This window comes from Hyla sarda, chromosome 1, assembly GCF_029499605.1.
Source record: "Hyla sarda isolate aHylSar1 chromosome 1, aHylSar1.hap1, whole genome shotgun sequence".
In the NCBI taxonomy this organism is placed as follows: Eukaryota; Metazoa; Chordata; class Amphibia; order Anura; family Hylidae; genus Hyla; species Hyla sarda.
Window position 1 is genome coordinate 397,432,811 of NC_079189.1, and position 20,300 is coordinate 397,453,110.

Sequence of the window (20,300 nt, forward strand, 5' to 3'; positions counted from 1 at the left end):
AAGCTGAGTTGGAGGTACTCAATCTGCTTAGTATGTACTGTCCGAGATCTCTATCCTGGTGGAATCCTCAGACCAGGGAATAAAGGGTGTGAAGTGGCTGGAATAAAAGATGATGCAGGGAGTTGAATGGATGAATGGATACAAAGTGATGGATGCGAATATAGATAGTGCGGCTGAGAGAATGACTCAGAGGATGTGTGATGCTTATTAACTGCAAGGCTGGTGATCAAGTATGGAAAGATAGAGAGGTTGATGTATAGTGTATATGCAAATGAATGGTGACTGTTGTGTGTATGTCTACTATGTTGCAAAATGAATCAGGTGTTGCTGAAATAACTACTGCAATAGATGTGTGAATAAAATTAATGTACTAAATGTCCAGGGTACAACACATTTATTAATCAAATAAAAACAAAATAATTGTTAACTCAATTTAAACAGTTAGGTAGAAATGTGGAGTAAGAGTGCAGGGCCCTTGCACTCTTTCCCACCTGTTATAATTAAAAGGTACAGATGAATATATAAAAAGATGTGAAATAAAACACACAGTATATGTGATTAGATGACAACACACTCTCAATTTGAAAGTTCAGTGGTGGTTAGAGGCAGATCCACTAATGTGTACTTGCAACCTCTGGAGACCTGGGGCCCACTATTGCAGGAAAAACAGAGGTACAGTTCAACCATTTTTAAATAAAGTACAGTGGTGGGGATAAATAACAAGTCACTTAATCCGTAGGTTCAGGGGTATAGATAACAATGTCTCTACTGAAGGTATAGTTAGACGGTTCCTGCATACACAGCGCGGCGGCTGTGCAATAGTGCAAATCAATTGACGGCTCGGCGGCCATAAAAATAAAGTCTTCAGTACTGTGTACCGCTTACCCGTCCTGTGGGTAGGTGGAGCGTGGCTCTGCGAGATGGGGTCCCAATGTCCGTGGCGCTGGGATGTCCTGGCGGTGCGGTCTGTCTGCCGATAGGCCGGTCGCCTAGTCCGTGCGCTGGATTTGTCGGTCTCTGAAGGGGTCTCGGTCTTTGTGATAATGCTGGTAATGCTCGGTGCTCCTTGGTGATAGCCGTGTAGCGCTCTGCGATAGCTGTAGGTGGTGACTTGAGATTGTGAACTTGGGGTATCTGGTGGTGGTCTCTAGAGAGGTGTGTCAGGCAGTGTGAGAGTAATCAGACGCGTTTCGGACTATCGGACAACTATTTGTTGTTGAAATCATCTCAACAACAAATTCGCATCAACACAGCATAGAAGAATTGATTAAATGTGACAGTACGTCCGTAATATACATTATTACATGCCCTTGTGAAAAACAATATATAGGATGTACGAAAAGGAGTCTAAAAACGAGAATCAAAGAACACATGTATAACATTAAAACTGGATTCACCAACCATTCATTATCTGCGCATTTTAAAGAATACCACAACCAAGATCCAACTTCTTTAACCTTTGCTGCTATTCAAACTGTAAAAAAAGATTGGCGCGGCGGGGACCACATTACAAAAATGTCCCGCATAGAAAGCCGTAACATATACGAGTTCCAAACACTTGCACCTTATGGCCTAAATTCTGAATTAGAAATCTTCAGTTTCATCAGCTGATTCTATTTGCCCGATTTTTTATACATATGATATTTCAGTTTTACCTTTTTACAACACCTCCGTCTATGAGTCTTCGAATCCTGTAGTATTTTATATATTTTTATACCTTTTCTATCTTTTATATACTTCTTATATTTCTTATCTATTATTTTCATACAGTTTTTCACTTTTTACGTATTTATTACAATTTTTATTTTTACATATTTGTATTTATATTTTTCTATATTTTTTATGTTTTTTATATATTTTTAAGATTTTTAATATTTTTATTCTTTATTTCATATTTGTAATTTTTTATATATTTTTTATATTTTTTATTATTTAATTTGTATTTTTTATTTTTTTTATTTTTTATGTATTTTTTTATTTCTTATTTATTATTATTATTATTATTATTATTATTATTATTATTATTATTATTTGTGTTTCTTTTATATTTTATATATTTTTTATATTATTTTCTATTTTTTATACTTTTATGTTTTTATAGACAATAGATGAGGTCCGGCACAATAGTAGCAGGTAAAATCCGGTGCTTTATTCAACATGCAGAATGGCAAATAGTACAGGAGACAGTCGCCTGTACTATTTGCCATTCTGCATGTTGAATAAAGCACCGGATTTTACCTGCTACTATTGTGCCGGACGTCATCTATTGTCTGTCTGCTGCACGTGGAGAGGAACGCCACCTCCCTGGTCGGAGCAATGGAGCAGCGGTAAGGGGGATCGGGCGGAGGACTTGATATATTATTTATGTTTTTATATGTATATATATATATATTATATGTGTATATATATGTATATTTATATATACATTTTTGTATCCTCTATTCTTTATTACACATTAACTTATTCCATTGCTCTCTATCTCATAACAAATATACCTCTATTACATTTTAGAGTTAACCATTGCAATCCATACCCATACCTATACCCAGACCACGTCATGATCAAGATTTTAAATACATAATTGCTTCACTCAAATTAATACATTTTAACAAATTGAAACACTCCCATCATCTATTAGTAGAATTATCAACCTTAGTCAATCCAGGAGATCCAATCCAGGTTTTTCCATTTTCCCACACCACAGTCCATGTCCAGGTTACTACACCAGAAATTATGTGTTTCCCAGTTTTCCCGCCAAATTTGAACACTATATAACATGGCATCAGAGCTGCAATCCACATCACTGAGGAAGGACTACGATAGTCCGAAACGCGTCTGATTACTCTCACACTGCCTGACACACCTCTCTAGAGACCACCACCAGATACTCCATGTTCACAATCTCAAGTCACCACCTACAGCTATCGCAGAGCGCTCCACAGCTATCACCAAGGAACACCGAGCATTACCAGCATTATCACAAAGACCGAGACCCCTTCAGAGACAGAGACCGACAAATCCAGCGCACGGACTAGGCGACCGGCCTATCGGCAGACAGACCGCACCGCCAGGACATCCCAGCGCCACGGACATCAGGATCCCATCTCGCAGAGCCTCGCTCCACCTACCCACAGGACGGGCATGCGGTACACAGTACCGAAGACTTTATTTTTACGGCCGCCGAGCCGCCAATTGATTTGCACTATTGCTCAGCCGCCGCTGTGTATGCAGGAACCATCTAACTATACCTTCAGTAGAGACATTGTTATCTATACCCCTGAACCTACGGATTAAGTGACTTGTTATTTATCCCCACCACTGTACTTTTTTTTTTTTTTTTTAAATGGCCGAGCTGTACCTCTGTTTTTCCTGCAACGGTGGGCCCCAGACTGGGGGTCTCCAGAGGTTGCAAGTACAAATAAGGGGATCTGCCTCTAAACCATCACTGAACTTTCAAATTGAGAGTGTGTTGTCATCTAATCACATATACTGTGTGTTTTATTTCACATCTTTTTATATATTCATCTGTACCTTTTAATTATAACAGGTGGGAAGAAGTACAAGGGCCCTACACTCTTACTCCACATTTCTACCTAACTGTTTAAATTGACTTAACAATTATTTTGTTTTTATTTGATTAATAAATGTGTTGTACCCTGGACATTTAGTACATTCATTTTATTCACACATCTATTGCAGTAGTTATTTCAGCAACACCTGATTCATTTTGCAACATAGTAGACATAAACACAACAGTCACCATTCATTTGCATATACGCTATACATCAACCTCTCTATCTTTCCATACTTGATCACCAGCCTTGCAGTTAACAAGCATCACACATCATCTGAGTCATTCTCTCAGCCGCACTATCTATATTCGCATCCATCACTTTGTATCCATTCATCCATTCAACTCCCTGCATCATCTTTTATTCCAGCCACTTCACACCCTTTATTCCCCAGTCCTTGAGATCCCATCCACTACCATCACTAGATTTGTAAAATACTTCTATTAAAAAAATCTTAATCTTTCCAGTACTTATTAGCTGCTGAATACTACAGAGGAAATGGTTTTCTTTTTGGAACACAATGCTCTCTGCTGACATCATGACCACAGTGCTCTCTGCTGACATCTCTGTCCAATTTAGGAACTGTCCAGAGCTGAAGAAAATCCCCATAACAAACATATGCTGCTCTGGACAGTTCCTAAAATGGACAGAGATGTCAGCAGAGAGCACTGTGGTCATGATGTCAGCAGAGAGCTCTGTGTTCCAAAAAGATAACCGTTTCCTCTGTAGTATAAGATTTTTTAATAGAAGTAATTTACAAATCTGTTTAACTTTCTGGCACCAGTTGATTTAAAAAAAAAGTTTTCCACGGGAGTACCCCTTTAAAAGTAATATCAGGAAGTATTACTTTACTGAGAGAGTAGTGGATGCATGGAATAGCCTTCCTGCAGAAGTGGTCGCCGCAAATACAGTGAAGGAGTTTAAACATGCATGGGATAGGCATAAGCCTATCCTTCAAAATAGGGACAAGGACTATTTATAGTATTCAAAATATTGGGCCAACTGGTTCTTATCTGCCGACTTAGTCCATGTTTCTATGTAAGAACCAGGACACATGGTATGCTGGTGGTTGCCAACTCATTACACTCATAATGCTAATCAAGGGAAGTATTTAGTCCAGTTAATGGAGCAATAACTGTATTTGTTTTCTTTTCAGGCTATGGGAGATGGCTTCACCTATATGTATAATACCTTCGGTGTGGAGATGATACAGGCCGTGCACAGCCTCAGGTAGTACATTCGAAATAATCAAGTAACACAAATTGTCTAATGCTTATATTTACTAGGATGCGCCCTTTGGTAGCATTGGGGGATTGTATGCAAATCTACATGGGCATAAACCAATGGCTGAGGCAATAAGGAAATTATCACTTTTTCTTTTTGCTTTGGACGTATTGGAGATTCTAAAAAGGGTCTGTATTGTAGCCTAGATAAACATAAAAGATGGCTGGCAGAAAAAGACCACCTAGTCTATCTAGTCTGCGCTTACATTATATTTTTTTTATTTTTATCTTAAAATAGATATACAATATGTCACATAAGTGAATACAACTCTCATATTTTGTAACTATTTTATTATATCTTTTCATGTGAAATCTGTAATGAGAGGTGTCGCGCAACATAGTGTGATACCGTATGGTAATAGCAAAGGAAGTAACAGTTGCTGAACTGCTCAGCTTAATTGAAGGATCAAAAGAATAAATATATGGTGCCACAGGCAGTCTTATTCATACGTCTAAGGTCCCCAACTCACGCATCATCATATACAAGTCTTTTGTTTTAATACAAGTTGTCTTATTACATTTTTGCCATTACTTTGAGGAATATGGTTTTGTGCTTTAATATACATTTTATATTATGGTGCTATAAAGAGAAATGTATTTTGTATATTCCCCGGCGATTAACCACACCCCCTCATATCCTGAAGTGGTGGCGGGAATTTAAAATATATACTCCACTAACTTACTACTGTGTGTTAAATGGACACTTCTAATGTACTTTGTTTAACCCCTTGGGGGGGGGGGGTCCGTTTTTGCACTCGTTTCCTCCTCCTCACCTTTTAAAAATCATAACCCTTTTAATTTTGCACCTACAGACCCAAATGATGGCCTTTTTTTTCACCACCAATTCTACTTTGTAATGACATCAGTCATTTTACCCAAAAAATCTACAGCGAAACCAAAAAAAAAATCATTGTGCGAAGATATTGAAGAAAAAACACAATTGTGTAACTTTTTGGGGCTTCCGTTTCTACGCAGTACATTTTTCGGTAAAAATGATACCTTATCTTTATTCTATAGGTCCATACGATTAAAATGATACCCTACTTATATAGTTTTTATTTTGTATTATTTCTGAAAAGAAATCATAACTACATGGAGGAAAATGTATATGTTTCAAATTGTAATCTTCTGACCCTATAACTTTTTCATTTTTCTGCGTAAGGGGCGGTATGAGGGCTAATTTTTTTTGCGCTGCGATCTGAAGTTTTATCGGTACTATTTTTGTTTTGATCAAACTTTTTAATCGCTTTTTATTAAATTTTTATGGTATAAAAAAAATTACCAAAAATACGCTATTTAGGACTTTGGAATTTTACCGCGCATATGCCATTGACCATGCAGTGTAATTAATTATATATTTTTATAGTTCGAAAATGTACGCATTCACATGGTTATTTTTTTTAAATGGGAAAAGGGGGCTATAACAAGCAGTACATTGATTGCCAGCACTGTTTAATGCAAAGCCATAGCATTGCATTGATCAGTGTTATCGGCAGTCGATTGCTCAAGCCTGGATCTCAGGCTTGGAGCAATCAATCGCCGATCGGATGTGCCAGAGGCTCGCGTCCTAGCTGATCGATCAGCCCCACTGAGCTGCCGGGAATGCTTTTTTTTTACAGTTTAGACGTGGCAATCAACTTTGAACGCTGCGTCTAAAAGGTTAATAGCCCATGTCACTGCGATCGGTGATGCGTGCTATTAGCCCCGGGACCCAGCGACCGTTAGACGCTGGGACCGACCCGATATGACGTGGGGTCACTTAGGATGTAGAGGTGAGTCCCCAAGAGGTAAAAAAATTTAGTTTTCTATGTTTTATTTGTTTTTAAAAAAGCTGCCACTAGGGGTCTTCCTACTTGTCCAGAGCACATTTCCCCCCGTCTTTTGCACAGACTTTTGCACAGACTTCGGCTGGCCTGGCAGAAGTCCAAAAGCAGGAAATTCAGAGTCATCCACTTAACAGCCCGCATGCCTCCTAGAGGTGGAGACTAGAGATGAGCGAACTTTTGAAAAATTCGATTTGGCCAATTCGCTGAATTTTCCCAAAAAATTAGGTTTGGACCGAATTTATTTGCAGCGAATTGCTATTAAAAACGGCTATTTCTGGCATACAGAGAGGCTCAATAGGAGTGTAGAGCACTTTACCTTGTCCTAAGTGTGCTGTGTTAGTGAAATAATACTGTTATTCAGTATCGCATGCGGATTACAGGCATTGCAATTAGAATCACTGCTGCAGAGCGTCGATGTGGCAGAAGAGAGACCATTGGGTGTCAAAATTTAAGAGAATAAAAAAGATTTTTTATGTAATTTTAATTTAATTTAAATTTATTAAAATGTTTTGAGTACATATTCTGGTGAGCATTGAGCTGGTAGTCCTCCGCCAGGTGAGATACCACCTGTTCCAGCCCCTGCCTCTCAGCGCCCCCCTGACTATGAAAATGCGAATGTTTCATTTAATCAGTTATGGTTCATTGTTATCGCTCCAAGCTGTTTCATTGGATTCTTTTGATAATTCCACAGGTCATATGACGTAGGCGACCGTAGTCTTAGTCTTGAAAAAGATTACATCGATTTTTTTAAATTTTATTTTAAGATTTATCTTAGATGTCCCAATGTTTACTTTGAACTAATACTGTATGACCACAAAACCCAATCTAAAATGGAGTCCCATGGCGGCAGACCATAATCTGGCAGAATGACACAGCCTGGAATTGGCAACAGCACGAGGAGACCATATAGTGGCAGAATGACCCAGCCTGGAGGTGGCAGCAGCCTGACAAGACCATAGGGCCTCACAATAGAGAAGATTAAAGATATTTTTGACATTTTAAATTGAAGATTTTAGATATATTAAAATTTTAAAAGTTTAATTTAAGGTGCCAACAGCATAAGGAGACCATATGGTGGCACAATGACACAGCCTGGAGCTGGCAGCAGCATGAATCGACAGTAGGACTTCACAATCCCTAAGATTAAAAGAAGAATTTTAAAATTGAAATTGAAGATTTATGGTAGCTAGTGCTACCATAAAATATTGTTAGATAATGTCCCAGGCCCAGCAGCATCAGTAAACCATATAGTGCCTGAATGGCACAGCCTGGAGCTGGCGGCAGCATGAGTAGACAATAGGGCTTCACAATCCCTAAGATTAAAAGATGAATTTTAAAATTGAAAATTTTGAAATTGAAATTTAAGATTACACTCCCAAGTTCCGGGCCCCCGGCGTGTAGTTACAAATGATCAAATCTAACACCATGTCACATTGCGGCACAATAACAGAGCCTTGAGGTGGCATCAGTATGAGGAGACCATATAGTAGCTGAATGACCGCCTGGAGTTTGTGGCAGCATGAGGAGACCATATAGTGGCTGAATGGCACAGCCTGGAGTAGGCTGAAGCATGAGGATATCATATAGTGTCTGAATGGCACAGCCTGGAGTTGGCTGAAGCATGAAGAGATCATTTAGTGTCTGAATGGCACAGCCTGGAGGTGGTGAAGCATGAGGAGACCATATAGTGGCTGAATGGCACAGCCTGGAGGTGGCTGAAGCATGAGGAGACCATATAGTGGCTGATTGGCACAGCCTGGAGGTGGTGAAGCATGAGGAGACCATATATTGGCTGAATGGCACAGCCTGGAGGTGGTGAAGCATGATGAGACCATATAGTGGCTGAATGACAAAGCCTAGAGTTGGCTGAAGCATGAGGAGATCATATAGTGGCTGAATGGCACAGCCTGGAGGTGGTGAAGCATGAAGAGACCATATAGTGACTGATTGGCACAGCCTGGAGGTGGTGAAGCATGAGGAGACCATATATTGGCTGAATGGCACAGCCTGGAGGTGGTGAAGCATGATGAAACCATATAGTGGCTGAATGGCAAAGCCTGGAGTTGGCTGAAGCATGAGGAGATCATATAGTGGCTGAATGGCACAGCCTGGGGGGGGGGGTGAAGCATGAGGAGACCATATAGTGGCAGAATGGCACAGCCTGGAGTTGGCTGAAGCATGAGGAGACCATATAGTGTCTGAATGGCACAGCCTGGAGGTGGCTGAAGCATGAGGAGGCCATATAGTGGCTGTATGGCACAGCCTTGACTTGGCTGAAGCATGAGGAGACCATATAGTGGCGGAATGGCACAGTCTGGAGGTGTTGAAGCATGAGGAGACCATATAGGGTCTGAATGGCATAACCTAGAGGTGGCTAAAGCATGAGGAGACCATAAAGTGGCTGAATGGCACAGCCTGGAGTTGGCTGAAGCATGAGGGGACCATATAGTGGCTGCATGGCACAGCCTGGAGTTGGCAGAAGCATGAGGAGACGATATAGTGGCTGAATGAGACAGCCTGGAGGTGGCAGCAACATCAGGAGTCCTGAAAGTGACCCAAAGATAAAATGGTGCAGTGGGTGGCAATACCAGTACCTGGTGACAAAGGTGGGTGAAAAAAGGTCTGATGCGGAGGAATGTTTGTAACTAGTGTTGCTCGCGAATATTCGCAATGCAAATTTTATTCGTGAATATCGCATATTTGTGAATTCGCGAATATTTGCGAATATAGCACTATATATTCGCAATTAAGAATATTCTTTTTTTTTTTTTTCACAGTACACATCACAGTGATCTTCCCTCTCTGCTTCCAGCTTGTGTGGTGTAAAGAAGGCTCTAATACTACTGTGTGAGACTGGTGTGCGAATTTTCGCATGTGCGAATTTTCGCATATGCGAAAATAAAATGCAAATATTACGAATATTAAGAATATTCGTGAAATATCGCTAATTCGAATATGGCCTATGCCACTCACCACTATTTGTAACTGGGTAGCAGTGCCTTAAATCTGTTTTGCACCATCCATATTTGTGAAATGTTGGTTTGGCACCATGGACAATCTACTCTGATGCATCAGGCATTGGTGGGTGGAAAAGCTGGATGATCCATGCCTGATTCATCTTCACAAAGGTCAGTCTCTCCACATTTTTTCATGGACAGACGAGTGCTCCTTGGGGCGACCATAGCCCCTGCCGCACTAAACATCCACTCTGATGGCACACTACTGGCCGGCCAGGACAGCTTTTCCAGGGCAAACTCTGCTAGTTGCGGCCACAAATCAAGTTTGGCAGCCCAGAAGTCCAGCGCATCTTTAAGGTGTGTTGGCAGGGGCATGTCAAGGTATGCCACCACCTACTGGTTCATGTCCTGCTCCAGGTCTACCTGCTGCTGATGAATTGCTTCACTATGCAGGTGAAGAAAGGTACTCATCAGCGACTGTAGACTCAGGCTGCTGCTGATGGAGCTGGTACTGCTCCTGCCACCCCCACCCCTCCCGAGCAGCCATGGCAGTGGAAGGTGAGCGCAGAGGGCCCCCTGAGTCAGACCTGCGAGAGGATGGACGATGGCGCTGATAGGCATCGGCCAACTGACTACGTAGGATGTCTCTGTAGTAGGTCAGTTTGTCCTCCCTCACAGTGGGTGTGAAAAAGGCCCCCATTTTGTGCCGGTAGCGAGGGTCCAATAAGGTGGAGTGCCAGAAGTCCTCCTGCTGCCGAATGGTGACAATTCGGCTGTCACTACGCATGCAAGGGAGCATGCATCGTGCCATTTGTGCAATTGAATCAGAGGGAGTCCCTGCCTCCATCCTCACTGCATACTGCTATGGTGTGTCTGGGTCCTCTGTCTTGCCTTCCTCATAACCCTATAGCTCCTCTAGCTGCTCCTGCTCCTCCTCTCCTGTCAGGTTACTAGAAAAACTGCCCATTTGGTGAAACCTAAGCTGTGCTCCACTATCCCCCTCCAGTTCAGCCCCCACAGGGCTCATGTGGCCATGAGATGTAGGCACCACGTCTCCATTACCCTGACCAGCCATTGTTTCCAACACTTGTTGTAAGAAATGAAGCAGTGGAATGACGTAGTTCATCCCGTAATCCTGGTGACTTACTAATAATGTGGCTTTCTCAAAGGATGTAAAAAAAGAAAATGGCAGCAGCACACTTGGTCAACAAAATGGAAGCTCTTAGCGCACTTTTTGATCAAAACGTGTCCCCCCATCCACCACGCGGAGGTGGCCTCATATCGGATGGGACCCTAACACACACTCACCTCTGCTGGCCATACAGCCTCTTACTGGGTGACATGTTGGATCCACAATTTTTTCATTTGTTTTTTTTTACATGTTTTGTACTTGCCACAGCAGCGTGCACCCGTGTATTGGGTTTAGGTGCTAGCTACATTTTTGTTTTTTTTGTTTTTGCTGTGTTTTCTCAAAGGGCAAACGGCAGGTGTCAAGTATGAGCTGCCACTGGTTGACATTGAAGTTACACAGGGGAGTACCCCTATCTGCTTGGATCATCAAGAAATCTGTGATGGCTTTTCTCTGTTCATATAGTCGGTCCAACATATGGAGGGTGGAATTCCAACGTGTGGCAACATCGCAAATCAGACTATGTTGGGGGAGACTGTTCTGACGCTGCAGCTCAAGGAGGGTGTGCTTTGCAGTGTACGAGTGGCTGAAGTGCATGCAAAGTTTCCTTCCCATTGTTAGGATGTTTTGCAAATGGGGGGAACACTTCAGGAACCGCTTTACAACCAGATTGAACATATGTGCCATGCAGGGTGCATGGCTCAGCCTTCTCAGTCGCAGTGCAGACAAGATATTCTTCCTGTTGTCAGTCACCATGGTTCCCATTTCCAGTTTTCGTGGCGTAAGCCATGCTCCGATTTCTTTACGAATGACTTTAAGTAGTTCCTCCCCTGTGTGACTCAGTTCACCAAGGCAAATCAAGGTAATTGCCGATACCGATAACGCCCAAAATCGTGAATATCGGCCGATGATATCGGCCAAACCGATAATCGTTCAATCCCTAATGCTTAAAACAGAATTTGTCTAGAACAGCAACAGGTGTGTACTTTTGGCTGTCCTTTCACAGTATCTAGTCCCTTGACAGATTAACAGGTACAGAATAGTACACTACTTTGATGTAGGTATGTGGTATGCACTTATGAGAGCAGAAAAATGCACTACAGTACGCTTGAAAAAACTTATTTTAGTAAAACACCAGCTGGTAATTACTTTTCCATGGCCTTTCACAGTATCTAGGCCCTTGACAGATTAACAGGTACAAAATAGTACACTACTTAGATGTACGTATGTGGTATGCACTTATGAGGGCAGAAAAATGCGCTACAGTACGCTTAAAAAAACGTATTGGAGTAAAACACCAGCAGTACGCAACAGTGCTGGAGCACACAAAAGCTGTGTACTAAACCCAAAATTGCACTCTGTCAAAGACTATTAGGAATGGACTGCTGGGTATTATACCGTCTACAGACTAGTATAACCAGCAGATGATTTGTTGTGGAACAAAGACACAGAATTGAGCTGAAAAATTATTCCTGCCTCCTCTGCTAAGGTTTTTCAAGCTGAGGCAGCTTGTTGAAATGTATGAGGCATCACACAGCTATCTGCCCCTCACTGTAATACAATGCTGTAGAAAGTGACTGGGAGGTTAATGGCTGCAGTAAAAATCCTTTTCAGTGAAAAAAAATGAGAAACGTGCGCGCCGGACTACTCCTTTAATAAAAGCAACTAGACTCACATCTATCTATGTCAGTGGTCTCAAACTGTGGCCCTCCAGATGTCGCAAAACTTCAACTCCCAGCATGCCCGGACAGCTGTTGGCTGTCCGAGCATGCTGGGAGTTGAAGTTTTGCAACAGCTGGAGGGCCACAGTTTGAGACCACTGATCTAGGTGATAATGAGGAGAGAAAAAAAAAACTGGGATGGTTCTGGAAAGGTTACTTAATTTGTTGACACCGCATGTAAACATTTCATAAATTGACCACTAGGTGGCACAGTTGTTTGTAAAAACCTGCCTGTGTAGGCTATGTAATGTACAAATACATACATATAAAAACAAAGCTTGTCACATGCATTTCCATCACTTCAAATGTGCAACAAAAATAGAGAATCACAGCCGCACATCCACCATTTGTAATTTGATCTACTTGCTTCTCAGCATAATTTCAAAAACTAACAGGTTGTTAGTATACATTTTGATCAAAAAGTACAAGCCCACTCGCCACGTCAAGGCCACCTCGTTAGAGTGAGTCCCTAACCTGACACTGGCGTTCCCCCGTTGGGCATGGAGTCTCAGAGGCAGTGGTCGCCGCCGGGCGCTACGCCAGTGTCAGGTTAGGGACCTACTCTAACTAGGTGGCCTTGACGTGGCGAGTGGGCTTGTACTTTTTGATCAAAATGTATACTAACAACCTATTAGTTTTTGAAACTATGCTGAGATGCAAGTAGATCAAATTACAAATGGTGGATGTGCGGCTGTGTTTCTCTTTTTGTGTTGCTCATTTCCATCACTTCCCTCAGTGTGTTCAAGAACCTTATGTCACATATAAGAGGGAGTATAAGTCCCATCATAACCAATATTACATGAAAGTATCTGGATATCACCAACAGTCACGTTTAGCTGGACAAGTACAAACATCAAAATAAACCCCTTGGTAAAGATCATCTATTGTACAGATAAAAATATATTTATTTCTTGTCTTAAATAAAATAAGCCGTAATGCCAGTTGAGATCCAGGAGTGTAGATTTAGATCAGGTATTGAGGCGTGAATGAAAGACATAGGTAAGTCGAGTAGCAACTGTGAGGAGGAAGAGCCCACTTCTTTAAGATATAACTCCCAGGTTTGTAAGGCGTGTCTGAGTACAGGGTTATGAATTACCGGGGAAGATACTTTCCAGAGTGGGAGGTATAAAAGGTCTTTGATAAAGAATGGGGAGGCTAGAGTGTTTTCTATGTTTACCCATGAAATGCATAAATCAGCATGCCACCAATTACGTAGGGGTGAAATCAATGTGGCTACATAATATGCCTTAATGTTTGGGGAACCCAGTCCTCCCGCAGGTTTAGATGTGGAAAGTATATTGAGGTGGAAAGGATATTGAGGTGGAAAGGATATTGAGAAAGTCTAGGTGTTTTGCCCGCCCAAATGTAATTAGTAAAGATCTTCTGAACTTTTGCAAAGAATGAGTTGGGTAGGGCAATAGGAAGTGTTCTAAAGTGATATACTAATTTTGGGAGTATGAGCATTTGGATTGCGGCCACCCGTCCAACCCAGGATGTTTCATAAGTCGAGAATGAAGTGATTTCAGTGGAGATGGATTGCAGTAAGGGTAAATAGTTGTTGGAGTAGATAGATTCATAAGGATAAGATAACGTGATGCCCAGATAGTTGAAGTTTCCTTTCAAACACTTAACTCAGAGTTTGATTTCCCCAAGGCAGATTTCTGCAAATATCTTCGAATCAGACATTTTCTATCCAACAGATAAAAGAACATTTCACTATTTTGCTAATCGTTCACCTGGCCTTCAGCTCCCCTACAATTTATACTCTAAATCTGACATATGTACCCGAATATACCCCCTCATACTATGGGAAAGAGAACTGGATATAACATACAGCTCTGCAGATTGGCAAACAGCATTCAGACATATTTCTAGAACCTTTTTGTGCGCCTCACATGTCGAAGCCGCATACAAGACCATTCTAAGGTGGTATTTTACCCCTGACAGAATTGCTATAGCATACCCAACCTCATCAGATAGGTGCTGGCACGCATGCGGCCACAAAGACACACTTCTCCATACTCTATGGACCTGCCCACTAATACAACCTTTTTGGGCTTCATGTTTTGCCCTTCTGAAAGAAGTTCTTGGTGTCACCCCGTCATGGACGGCTCAATCAGTACTCTTGTTTCCAGACCTTCACTTAATCCCCCCTCCCATGAGATTTTTGTTCTGTATTCTATGTATAATTGCCAAGACCTTACTGACAAGTAACTGGAAAACACACACTGTCCCATCTATCACACAACTTATATACAAAATTAACCATATATTCGCATTTGAAAGAGTTCTGGCCTCCGGCTTATGTACCTATTCCACCTTTCAGAAGAAATGGCCCCACTGGATAGAATCTTCACATAGCCTCAAATTCTAATCATCTAACCTTTCATACTCCTTCTTATAAATGAGACCATTTGTTAACAATTGTTACCTGTATAAACCTTAATGTAACAAAGTCCAAAGTGTTAGGCACAGCTCACTCGTACGCCCTTTCTGCGTCTCGGACGAGACTGAACCACAACTCGTATGATTATGAAAAATGAAGAGATGTCCAGCGCAGGTTCCAAGCAATACGAAATAATTTATTCAGCAGTAACACGACATGATGACAGGTAGGTGACGCGTTTCAGCCACAATCTGCGGCCTTAGTCATACAACAATACATTACAAATTAATCTCTTTTATAAGGGAGAGAGGCAGGGTTCTATCCAGCAGGAAGGGTGTGCCCGGTGAGTAAAATCACCCTCAGGGTTAACCCGTTGCTGGAAGTTGACTCGCTCATCCCCCGTACAATTGTGATATAAAAACGCATGGTTTGTGTGAACACATGCTAAAAATTACAAATAGTACAAACAAACCCATATTGAATGGGATTCACAATTATAAAAAGTTCTTATGTACGGATTGGATAATGGTGTCTGTAAATTAGTCATAAACCAATATTTGATGGTCACTATATAACTTATAAAAATAGCAATTTCATATGAAAATATTTATCAAATGTATATAATGTAATAATTTGCTAAATTTTATACGACAAACACCATGTCTTAGAGAAGTGGGAAGATCAATGTGAAAATACGAAATATTGAAACGGACTCATATATGTTAGTGTTGCGAATTTATCTGGATTTTCTTCATATGAGCAAAGTCACATGTTGATGACGATAATTTGATCCTAAATAATTAGATAATATTCATTATATTGCACAGAGGGCATAAAGCGATATAAATTCAATTTGATTATCTGTGTATTTTAAACATTAAATATTTTAACTACTAAATTCGTAATATATATAAAGAGTCATAATTTCAATAATGCAATATCACATCTTGTCTTTGATTCAGACCTTGGGGGTACCTAGTTTGTAATTTTATAATCCAATAAACTTCCCTATCCAGTAGTTTTTGTTTAATATTTCCACCCCTAATTGTGTGGACAACTTTTTCTATTCCCTGAAGGCTAAGACCGGAAAAATCCCCCTCATGGATTTCTGCACAATGTCTGCTGACCATGGATAAATGTCTAGTTTGGAAATGAGGAATATCAGACAGGTGTTTTCTGATCCTCGCCTTCAGGGGATTCGTGGTACACCCAACATATTCAACTTATTGGATTATAAAATTACAAACTAGGTACCCCCAAGGTCTGAATCAAAGACAAGATGTGATATTGCATTATTGAAATTATGACTCTTTATATATATTACGAATTTAGTAGTTAAAATATTTAATGTTTAAAATACACAGATAATCAAATTGAATTTATATCGCTTTATGCCCTCTGTGCAATATAATGAATATTATCTAATTATTTAGGATCAAATTATCGTCATCAACATGTGACTTTGCTCATATGAAGAAAATCCAGATAAATTCGCAACACTAACATATATGAGTCCGTTTCAATATTTCGTATTTTCACATTGATCTTCCCACTTCTCTAAGACATGGTGTTTGTCGTATAAAATTTAGCAAATTATTACATTATATACATTTGATAAATATTTTCATATGAAATTGCTATTTTTATAAGTTATATAGTGACCATCAAATATTGGTTTATGACTAATTTACAGACACCATTATCCAATCCGTACATAAGAACTTTTTATAATTGTGAATCCCATTCAATATGGGTTTGTTTGTACTATTTGTAATTTTTAGCATGTGTTCACACAAACCATGCGTTTTTATATCACAATTGTACGGGGGATGAGCGAGTCAACTTCCAGCAACGGGTTAACCCTGAGGGTGATTTTACTCACCGGGCACACCCTTCCTGCTGGATAGAACCCTGCCTCTCTCCCTTATAAAAGAGATTAATTTGTAATGTATTGTTGTATGACTAAGGCCGCAGATTGTGGCTGAAACGCGTCACCTACCTGTCATCATGTCGTGTTACTGCTGAATAAATTATTTCGTATTGCTTGGAACCTGCGCTGGACATCTCTTCATTTTTCAAAACCTTAATGTATTACTGTTTAGTGAGGGCTTGACAAAATGCCTCATCTTCCATCTTTGATAAGTATACTAATGCTGAACTTCAGGATGACTTTGTAATTGTTTTATTCGTCCTTAGTTTTATGGACGTTGTTATTTTGTTTGTTACTGAAATTGATAGACTACCTATTCTTTTTGTCTACTGTATATATGATAAAATGTATTCAATAAAAACTATTGAAAGTAAAATAAAATAAGCCAGGCTGTATTCACATTGTTATTCTTCTGTGACTAAATAAAAGCACATTGCAGTAGTCTCAGTTTGGAGCTATGCAGCTTTTAAATTCTCCAATTTTAATGGGGTATTCCAGGATATGTCCTCAACCTTTGAGTCCATGATTTCAAGTTATAATACTATTCTATTTTTATGCACAGGACCCACACCCGGAAGTGCTGTAGTGCAAGTTTTTTTATTTTACCCCCCCCCCATTACCCCATAAACATACACAAAGAGGAAAAAAATCTTTGTAACAATTTTTTTAATTACAGATAATTTAAGTGCAAGTGCAAACAAGTACAATAATAAATAACTGGATTGACTGGTAACAATCATGTATACAAAGTTATACATAAGTTTATGTCTTGTAGAAACAAGAGCTATGTTGTCAGAACACGATATCTAACTATTTTACAACACTAAGCATGCATAGACTCTCCCACATTTCTTCAACCAATATTTTTGTTTGGCACCCTCTAGACAATTTGAACCACACAATATACCACCTTCATTCCCATCACCAAAACCCTTGGCCACCCGTTCGATAAAACACTTGCCTCCCCTTAATCAGTCCCCTGTCCCCCTTAATTTTTCACTCTTTTTTGGTGTTTTTCAGCTCCTTGGCGGTTTTGCATAATCGTAGCATGTTGAGCCACTGGAGTCTTTTTCCCTAAAATCGTGGCATTTTTCTCCCATAGAAGTCTATGGGAGAAAAAAAAATGCCAAGAAAAATGCCACGTGGGTGTTAACTTTGGCGTTTTTTCAGGCGTTTTTTATTCTCTTTTGGACTTTAGCAATCCAAAAAAGTGATGGAGATACCTTTTTTTTTTATAAAATTTCGTAGGTTACCATTAAAAAAAAAAAAAAAAAAAGATACAGTTTTGATGGAAAAATTGTATTTAACGAAATTTATCTTTTTATAACAAAATTTTTATTCATTTTTAAACAGGGATCTATTTATGTGGGCGGGCAGGGTCCTAAAAATTTAGCTGGCAATAATAAAAATGTAGTGTGTGTGTGTGTGTGTGTGTGTTTTTTCACTTTTTATTCTTTATTTTTTAGGTGGTAATACTACTCCCAGCAAGGAACACACTGCTCCATGATGGGAGTAGTAGTACCTGTACTAATTGACAGATCGCCCGTTGCGATCCTCTTGAATAATTTATATATGCGGCCAGCCACTCTTCTATGGTCCCCTGCACTACCGTATATATACACATATTCATATTTCCCGCAGAGAGCTGTGATTGCCCAGATGGTTCCAGCCAATCACAGCTCTCTGTGGGAAATATGAATAGGTGTATATATACATGGGTTTCAATATTTTTTATTAAATTATTTTTTTTAGTTACATCATATATAACACATAAACATCAACAACACAAAAACGTCATACATCTTGAAGACAAGCTGTTTGATTTCTCAGTATTACCTCTATTCATAGACCTAGTCTATTATCGTGTAAACTGTAACCAAAATTTAACTATGCATTTTACATGATCATTCATACAAAAGTTAATTAATGAAGGGTGCATCCTATCTTATATTATAACTGCTTGCCCTAAAAGAAAAAGTATAACCTAACTAAGAAATTATAGAGAAAAGAAAGAAGGAAAGAGAGGGAAAAAAAAAAAAAAAGGTGTATATATATATATATATATATATATATATATATATATATATATATATATACGTCAGTGCAGGGGACCATAGAAGAGCGGCCGGCCGCATCTATACATTATACAGGAGGATCACAGCGGGTGTCAGAAGTGACATCTGCTGTGATCTTTCCTTAACTGCAGGTACTACAGCTCCCTTCATGGAGCAGAGTGTACTCCATGTTGGGAGCAGCAGTACCTGCAGTTAAGGAAAGATCACAGCAGGTATCACTCCTGACATCCGCTATGATCGTCCATTCTATTGCAGAGATGTGGAGCGGCTGTATACAGCGCTCGCATCTCTGCACTATACTCCGGCCAGTGGTGTGAATAGAACATCACTCATTCATATTTCCCGCTGAGAGCTGTGATTGGCTGCCACCATCCGGCCAATCCCCACTCTGGGCAGAAAATATGAATGATGTTCTATTCACATGACTGTCCGGAGTATAGTGCAGAGATGCGAGTGCTGTATAAAGCCGCTCCACATCTCTGCTATATTATGGACGATCGCATCGGGCGATATGTCTATTAGTACAGGTACTACTACTCCCATGATGGATCAGTCTGTTCCATGCTGGGAGTAGTAGTACTACCTAAAAATGTCAAAAAAGAGAGAGAAAAAAAAGTTAAACACACACTTTATGAAAAATTAATTAAACTTTTGTCACAAAAAATATACATTTTGTTAACTACATTTTTTTTCCATCACTACTGCATCCTTTTTATTTTATTTAATTTTTTTTTTGGTACCCAACAAATTTTTCAATTTTCACACAAATGAAAAAATGCCAGCAAAAACGCCAGACACAGGAAATTGCACTGGCGTTTTTTCAGGCGTTTTTTTTTTTTCAAGCCAAAAAACGCAGGACAAAAAGTTATGTAGAAACTTAGCCTAAGGCAGGGATTCCACTGAGGTTTTTGCCTTGCGTTTTTTTAGGCTTGAAAACGCCAGAAAAACTTGGCATTTTGTTCAAATAATTTGGGGTACCCCCCGCAAAAAAAAAGGATGCAGTACGGTTGGAAAATAATGTATTTTACAAAATTTTTATTTTTTATAACAAAATTAATCTTTAATAAAGTGAGTGTGCTTTTTTCCTCAATTTTTTTACATTTTTTAGGTAGTAATACTACTCCCAGCGTTGAACAGACTGTTCCATGATGGGAGTAGTAGTACCTGTACTAATGGACATATTGCCCGATCACTCATAATATAGCAGAGATGCGGTTCTATACAGCGCTCGCATCCCTGCTTTGTACTCCGGCCAGTGATATGAATAGAACATCACTCATTTTTATTTTCCTCTCAGAGTGGGGATGGTGGGGGATGGTTGCACCCAATCACAGCTCTCAGAGGGAAATATGAATGAGTGATGTTCTATTCATATCACTGGCCGGAGCGTAGTGCAGAGATGCAGAGCACAGGAGAAAGCC